Source organism: Mastomys coucha, unplaced genomic scaffold, assembly GCF_008632895.1.
Source record: "Mastomys coucha isolate ucsf_1 unplaced genomic scaffold, UCSF_Mcou_1 pScaffold9, whole genome shotgun sequence".
NCBI classification, from domain to species: domain Eukaryota; kingdom Metazoa; phylum Chordata; class Mammalia; order Rodentia; family Muridae; genus Mastomys; species Mastomys coucha.
In genome coordinates, this window is record NW_022196915.1 from 38,516,102 (window position 1) to 38,524,017 (window position 7,916).

Genomic DNA, 7,916 nt, shown 5'->3' on the forward strand with positions numbered 1-7,916 from the left:
TGGGCGGGCCCATGCTAAGGCATCCCTTTCCCCTGAAGCACCAAGGGTATAGTATAGACTAGAGTTTATTTAGGGAATGGGGAGGGGAGTTGAGAAGGGAGTAGAGACAGAGAAAGACAGACAGACAGAGACAGGGGAGGAGCCATACAGTCGCTTTTATAGCAAGCCATGCCTACCTGGCTGTTGCCAGGTAACTGTTGGGCGGAGAGCCTAGAAGGAATGCCAATAAAGAGTCATATCTTCTTGAGTCTTTCACAGTTTCTTAGGCACTGCAGTTCTCAAACCAGGGATGAGTATTCGCCATCACTGAAGAACATTTCCTGACCCCTTAACCCACTGCCCTGTGACCTGAGTTTTCCCAGTCACAGCCGTAGCAATTACAAAGCCACAGCACTACTCTTTAAAAAAAAAAAAAAAGATCTTTTCTTTATTTATATTTCAAATGATATCTCCTTTCTCTGTTTCCCCTGGGGGGAGAGGGAACCCTGTCCCCCACCACCACCACCAATCTACCCTCTCCTGCTTCTTGGTCCTGGCATTCCCCTACACTGGGGCACAGAACCTTCACAGGACCAAAGGCCTTTCCTCCCATTGATGACCGACTTGACCATCCTCTGCTACATATGCAGCTGGAGCCATGAGTCCCACCGTGTGTACTCTTTGGTTGGTGGTTTAGTCCCTGGGAGCTCTGAGGGTACTAGTTAGTTCATATTGTTGTTCGTCCTAAAGGACTGCAAACCCTTCAGCTCCTTGGGTCCTTTCTCTAGCTCCTTCATAGGGGACCCTGTGCTCAGTCCAATGAATGGTTGTGAGCCTCTACTTCTGTATTAGTTGGGCACTGTCAGAGCCTCTCAAGAGACAGCTATATCAGGCTCCTGTCAGCCAGCACTCGCTGGCATCCACAATAGTGTCTGGGTTTGGTGATTGAATATGGGAAGGATTCCTAGGTGGAGCAGTCTCTGCTCCCACAGCACTACTCTTGTCTTCCTATATGCATTGAACAGTCTTTCCTCTGGTTTTTGTCTGCTTTGTTACTGCACGACTAAAGTCATGGGACTCACAGAATGCGCAGAAAATCTGCTCCCTGTTTAGTTCCGTCTCAGAAGTCCCACCGTGCACCAGGAGGGGGCGCCCACTTCAAAGACCGTGAACTCTCAGAAGGCGAGCCATCTTCCTGTCAGCTCTGCTCAAGTGCTATTGTAGGGGCTGCACGCACTGCACGCCAGAGTTCCACCGTGTTGGTTGGGGGTGTGTGGGGGGGTGGAAGGTGGATTTATGAGAGCTCCTTCCGGTTGCGCTCCCTGAGCCCTAAAACAGCCAGGGAAAAGAAAAAGAGCAGCATTTTAGGTAATTAGCAAATTAAAGTCTTAAGTCTACCCCAAAGAAATCACCAACTGAAATAGCAGGTTGGAAAATGTATTTTCAAGAGCCAGTGCAGGTTTTCATCAACAGAGCACACATGATGCTTTAAAGTTTTTATGTATGTGTATAGAAATAGACTCAGGCAAACCCTCCCAAGTGTTTCTCCAAATGACTGAGGTTGCCAGGAAAGAAATAAAAAGAAAAAAAAAAAAAAAAAAAAAAAAAAAAAAAAAAAGAGCAAAGAGGCACAAATCAGTGGTCCTCTGGGAATTCTCAGAATGGGAAGATGTTTATCTGCCTTCAACTGTGGTAGAGAAACAGCCAGGGATGGCCCAGACTCTGCAAAGGGCTGGATTCCCTGTAGCCACAAGCTGTTTGTCAACAAAGGAAAGAGTGGAAGTGTGTGTGTGTCCTACCTAGGGTTTCTCACCAAAGCAGCTGCTCCACAGTTGCCATAGCAACACAACTTGGCAACATGAGTAGATGATAGTGTGTGTGTTTGAAAACATACACATTGGCAGCATATACTGAATGAAAATTAGAAATTCATGAGGCAACAGGCCATTTATCCGGAAGAGGACTGTCCCACACACCAAGAATACATAATCTGATCTGTTCTTGTGTAATAGCTGTGTCAGCGTAGCATACTCATAAGGCTCAGATCTGAGAAAACCAAGTAGCATGTTTGTGATATGTCCACAACATGCAATTATTGACAACTTTTAGGTAAAATCTTCAGAATATTCCAGGAAAAGAATCTATAGCACAAAATGGTTCTATGTCACACCAAAAATTTTTGCTCTTTTGACTGGAGCATAAAACCACATTGGTTGAAGCTTGAAAACTAAGATTAAATACAGGTTATGAGGAGTTGCCAAACTGTAACTGCTCCAGTTTTCTTCCAAGTCACCCTCAGAATTCTCAAGGCTAAGGCAGACGAGGTGGCATCTTCCACACCAGGGAGATACCGAAGCACCCGCCTGCCCTCTAGCTCGAGTTTCTGAGGAGGATCTGTGTCTCTGGTTTTGTCTTCCAGCTCGGGGAATGGTGGAGGTCCTGGGAGAGGTGGCAGGTGTTCAAAAGATTCAAAATCCTATATGGTAGGCCGGCAAGTCGTTCATCAAGAAGAGCACTTGCTGCCAAACCTGCAGGCCTGAATTTAGTCCCCAGGGGCCCCACACTGTGAAAGAAGAAAACTGATTCTCACGTGTTGTCCTTGAGATTTACGTATGTGCCGTGACACACTCAAACAACACACTAAATAAATAAATAAATGTAAAAACAAAACAAAAAAAAATACTTTAGACACTGAGCTATTGAGACCCAACAATGACCATGGAGGTGGAGTTGAAGTTGAATTTGAGATTCGTCAGAATCTAGGTACCTGCAAAAAGAGTATTTCTCCCCTTTTCCCCAGAGAGACTCTGGATTCAGGTTTCTGCCTCAACTGAGCTCTTTGCAAGATGACCTTGAGCACCCTTGGCTGCATGCAGGGCTTGGGGCAGTATCTACCCAATGGTGTTCCCTGGGCTGGAGGAGGCACCTGTGGGAATAGGGTTCCCACTGCAAGATAGCTCACAAAGTCTCTCACAGGCAGGCTACATATCACAGGTGGGCACGCCTTCAGTTAGGTACACTCTCAAAATTTCTTACTGTAAGTGTTCTAATACCTTTTGGATTTGACAAAATTGGAGTCGTCAAATTAGGATTTTTTTTTTTCACAGAAGTCATGTGATGTCATCAGAGTTACTTCTAGAGGCAAACTTAGCGGTGACAGTCAGTCTTCCCAGGTCTCCTCATTCCCACACTGTCTTCCTGATGTGGGCATTCAGCTCATTCCATTTATATCAAATACTTTGTGATTTATCCCATCGTAAATCCTATTAGATACATTTGCTTCTCTCCTGCCAAGAAACGCTAAAAGAAGGGCACTGTCCACAGTGCCTGGCTCCTTACTGTTGCCCGCAGAGGCTTAGGGTCCTTCACAGACAGACCTTCCCTCCGGCACACCGGGGAGTCTTGACTTTGATGCAGAAAAGAATTTTTCAAGATAGAATGGAGTAGAAGAAGTTAATATATAGCCAGGCGGTGGTGGCGCAGGCCTTTAATCCCAGCACTTGGGAGGCAGAGGCAGGTGGATTTCTGAGCCAGGTCAGCCTGGTCTACAGAGTGAGTTCCAGGACAGCCAGAGCTACACAGAGAAACCCTGTCTCGAAAAAAAACAAAACAAAACAAAACAAAACAAAAAAGTAGTTAATATATATAAAGTGGCTTTATAGAGATTAGTAGACCCTACCCCCACACACACACACCCGAGTATGTGTGGCTTATTCATGTATATATATATATATATATATTTTTTTTTTTTTTTGGTTTTTCGAGACAGGGTTTCTCTGTATAGCCCTGGCTGTCCTGGAACTCACTCTGTAGACCAGGCTGCCCTCAGAAATCCACCTGCCTCTGCCTCCCAAGTGCTGGGATTAAAGGTGTGCGCCACCACCACCCGGCCCATTTTCTTTTTACATATGTAGAATTTGGGTGATTTTGTTTTGTTTTTCTCCTTTTTTTCTTCCTTTCCTTCTTCCTTCCTTCCTCTCTCTTTCCTTCTCTCTCTCTCTCTCTCTCTCTCTCTCTCTTTCTCTCTCTCTCCCTCCTCCCTCCCTCCCTCTCTTTCTTTCTCTCTTTGAGACAAGGTCTTGCTACATAACCCCTGATGTCTTACAACTCATTATATAAACTGGGCTAGCCTTGACTTCACAGAGATATGCCTGCCTCTGGCTCCTGAGCTGCGATTACAGAGCCACTACACTAGATCATTTGAGTATTTTTTTTAAACTGTTATCTTTTTTAATTATTATTTTTCAGATTTCTTCTTCTCTCATATATTACATCATGACCACCATTTCTTTTACTTCCCTCTCCCCAGATCCACTCCTTCTCATTTCCCTTCAGAAAAAGGTGCACTTGCCAGGAATATCAACCCAATGCGGCTTATCAAGTTGCAAAAAGATCAGGTATCTCCTCTCATATGAAGGCTGTGTGAGGGAACCAGTAGGAGGAAAGAGGTCCCAAGAGCAGGCAAAAAGAATCAGAAGCAGCCCCTGCTCCCACTGTTAGGTGTATCTGGTTTTATGTTGAGGTCTTTGATCCAGTTGGAATTGAACTTTGTGCAGGATGATAAATACTTATCTATTTGCATTCTTCTGCATGGAGACATCCAATTAGACCGGCACAACTTGTTGAAGATGCTGTCTTTTTTCCCAGTGTGTATTTCTGGCTTCTTTATCAAAAATCAGGTGTCTCAGAGTGTGGACTTATATCTCTGTTTTAAATTCCATTCCATTGATCAATCTGACTGTTTTTATGCAAATATCATGTGGTTTTTATTACTATTGCTCTGTAGTAGAGCTTGAAATCAAGGATGATGATACCCCCAGAAAGTTCTCTTATTGTTCAGGATTGTTTTTAGCTCTCCTGGTTTTTTGGTTTTCCATATGAAGTTGAGAATTGTCCTTTCAAGGTCTGTGAAGAATTGTGTTAGAATTTTGATGAAGAATGCATTGAATCTGTAGATTGCTTTTGATAGGATGGCCATCTTTACTATGTTAATCCTACTGATCCATGAGCATAGGAGATCTCTTTCCATGGTGAAGGGCAGAGCCTGCTTTCTTAAGAGTGTGAGTTAGGGGAAGGCAACATGGCTCAGTGGGTTAAGAGCACTGACTGCTCTTCCAAAGTTCCTGAGTTCAAATTCCAGCAACCACATGGTGGCTCACAACCACCGGTAATGAGATCTGACTCCCTCTTCTGGTGCGTCTGAAGTCAGCTATGATGTACTTATGTATAATAATAAATAAATCTTTTTTTTTAAAGATTTATTTATTATATGTAAGTACACTGTAGCTGTCTTCAGACACTCCAGAAGAGGGTGCCAGGTGTCCTTATGGATGGTTGTGAGCCATTCCATACCACACTCCACTCCTAGCTGCCTGTGGCAGGTGGGAGAGCTGCCCCTACCCCTCGAAGGTTATAGCACTCAGGATAGTACCTCCCCCTCCCATACCTACACCCAGACTGAACCTGGGCACCAATGTAGAGCTAGCCCTGGTGGAGTGGTTGTGAGTGAGCCAGCCCTGAGTTCAATACTCAGCAACCACATGGTGTCTCACAACCATTTGTAATGGGATCTGATGCCCTCTTCTGGTGTGTGAAGACAGCTACAGTGTACTCATATACATAAAATAATAAATAAAGGAGAGAAAGAAAGAAAGAGAGAGAGAAAGAACAGAAAAAGAAAGAAAGAAAAAACAAAAGAAAGAAAGGAAAGAGGGCCATTGTGTGGGAGTCTCTGTAAATACAAGGGTTCAAAGAGTAAGAATCTATGTGAGGAAAGAAAGAAAACCATTTTTAACCCGACTTCAGCAGTGGTGGTTCAAACTTCTGAAGTCTGGCCCTGGGCAGTTTTTTTCAGACATATTTAAGCACAGTACAACTTTGGGGGAAAGTTTCTTGATGACAGTTATCACAAAGCTTAAGGCATCAAAACTACATCAAAACTCTTTGCAAAGTACATGTGAATGGGTTCCATTAACTGAGAATGGGTTCTATAGGCTGAGAAACAATACTCAGAATAAAAGTCAAGGGAGGGGCTGGAGAGATGGGTCAGTGGTTAAGAGCACTGACTGCTCTTCCAGAGGTCCTGAGTTCAATTCCCAGCAACCACATGGTGGCTCACAACCATCTGTAATGGGATCTGATGCCCTTTCTGGTGTATCTGAAGACAGCTACAGTGTACTCATATACGTAAAATAAATAATTTTTTTTTTAAAAAAAGGTTGAGAAAGAGTCTGAAATAAACATAATACTCCGGGTGAGTCAGGTATGGCCTGGCCCTACAGATAGCACACATCACCAGGCTACTAACTACATGCATTCCCAGCTTTCCCTGTAGAAACAGGTATACAACCTTCAGTTACAGAGACAGCCCTGTGTGTTTAACATTCCTGGTTTCCCTAGTACTTATCTATGTGCATGAGGACCTCAAGCCCTCTAGAGGGATGCATAGATCCCACAGGGACTTGTGTGCTGATGTGGATGGGCTCATTTTATCATGCAGCTGAGCTTACCACTAGCAAAAAATAACCTTGTTACCTTGCTGCCATCTTGGCTAATGACCTCACCGAGATGGAAAAAGCTATATGAATTGGGCACTGTTGATTAGTGATTTCATCAAACTGGCAACAACCATGTGACTGGACCTCTATCTTGGTTAGTGACATCAGAATGGTAACAACGGTGTGCAATTATGAGCATCTTGGTAAATGCAGCCACACTTCATTATTCAAAATGGCAACACTTAGAGGACTTAACAGTACCGCTGAGCCTTCTGCCCGAACCTTACAGTTTTCTGTACCACAAGCATTCCATCACATGTAGCAAACCTCTTCCCAATTTTTTTTTTTTTTCCCTTTTGGATTTTTCACTTTCCTGAATGCCTAATGGGATCATGGAAATGGGAGAGCCAGAGTGTTATGAACTATATAACATGATGAGGGAGTACCCAGCAGGCCCATGCCAAGGCGTGCCACTGAATTGGCAGACGCTCCTCTTATACACAACTCACCCCTGGCACCTTCACTGACAGGTGATGATGTAAGCAAGCCATTGCTAGGGCCTTCAAGGCACCTAGTAGAATCACCTGTAACTAACAGAGTGTTGTATAAATAATATTCCTTCCTAGTGAGAAATCACTCTGCACCCCCGCTGCCCTGTCCTCCTAAATCAACCAGGTCCCAGAGGACTGTGGGACATCTTTCAAAATGTCCTGTAAATGTGGGAAGTCACCTGTTTTCTTACTCATAGAATTCAAGGCCTTCAGGCAAGGCCACTGCCAAGCAAGGTTTTGTCCTCTACATAGATGGAACAACTAGTGAAAGAAAGACAGGGAGGCGCTGGCACACGCCTTTAATCCCAGCATTCAGAAGGCAGAGACAGGCAGATTCTGTGTGTTCAAGGCCAGCCTGGGTCATAGGACAGCCAGGAGTGTTACACAGAGAAACCCTGTCTCAAAAACACAAAACAAAAAAAGAAAAACTAGCCGGGCAGTGGTGGTACATACCTTTATTCCTAGCACTTGGGAGGCAGAGGCAGGTGGATTTTTGAGTTCGAGGCCAGCCTGGTCTACAGAGGGAGTTCCAGGACAACGAGGCTACACAGAGAAACTCTGTCTCAAAAAACAAAAAAACAAAAAAACAAAAAACAAAAAAAGAAAGAAAAACTAGAGGAGCCAGAGGCTCCCCTCAAGCCCAAGTGACCCCCCCAAGGACCAACCAGATCCACAGCTGGCCATGACAATAGAAATGATGTGTGTGTGTGTGTAGCTAGATAGATGATAGATAGATATATAGATTGATAGATAGATAGATAGATAGATAGATTGATTGATTGATTGATTGATAGATATGTATGTTGGCTGTCTGCATGGTATTTGTGATGGCTATTATTGGTTCAACTTGACTATAATTGGAATTAACTAAAAAACTCCAAAATGTACA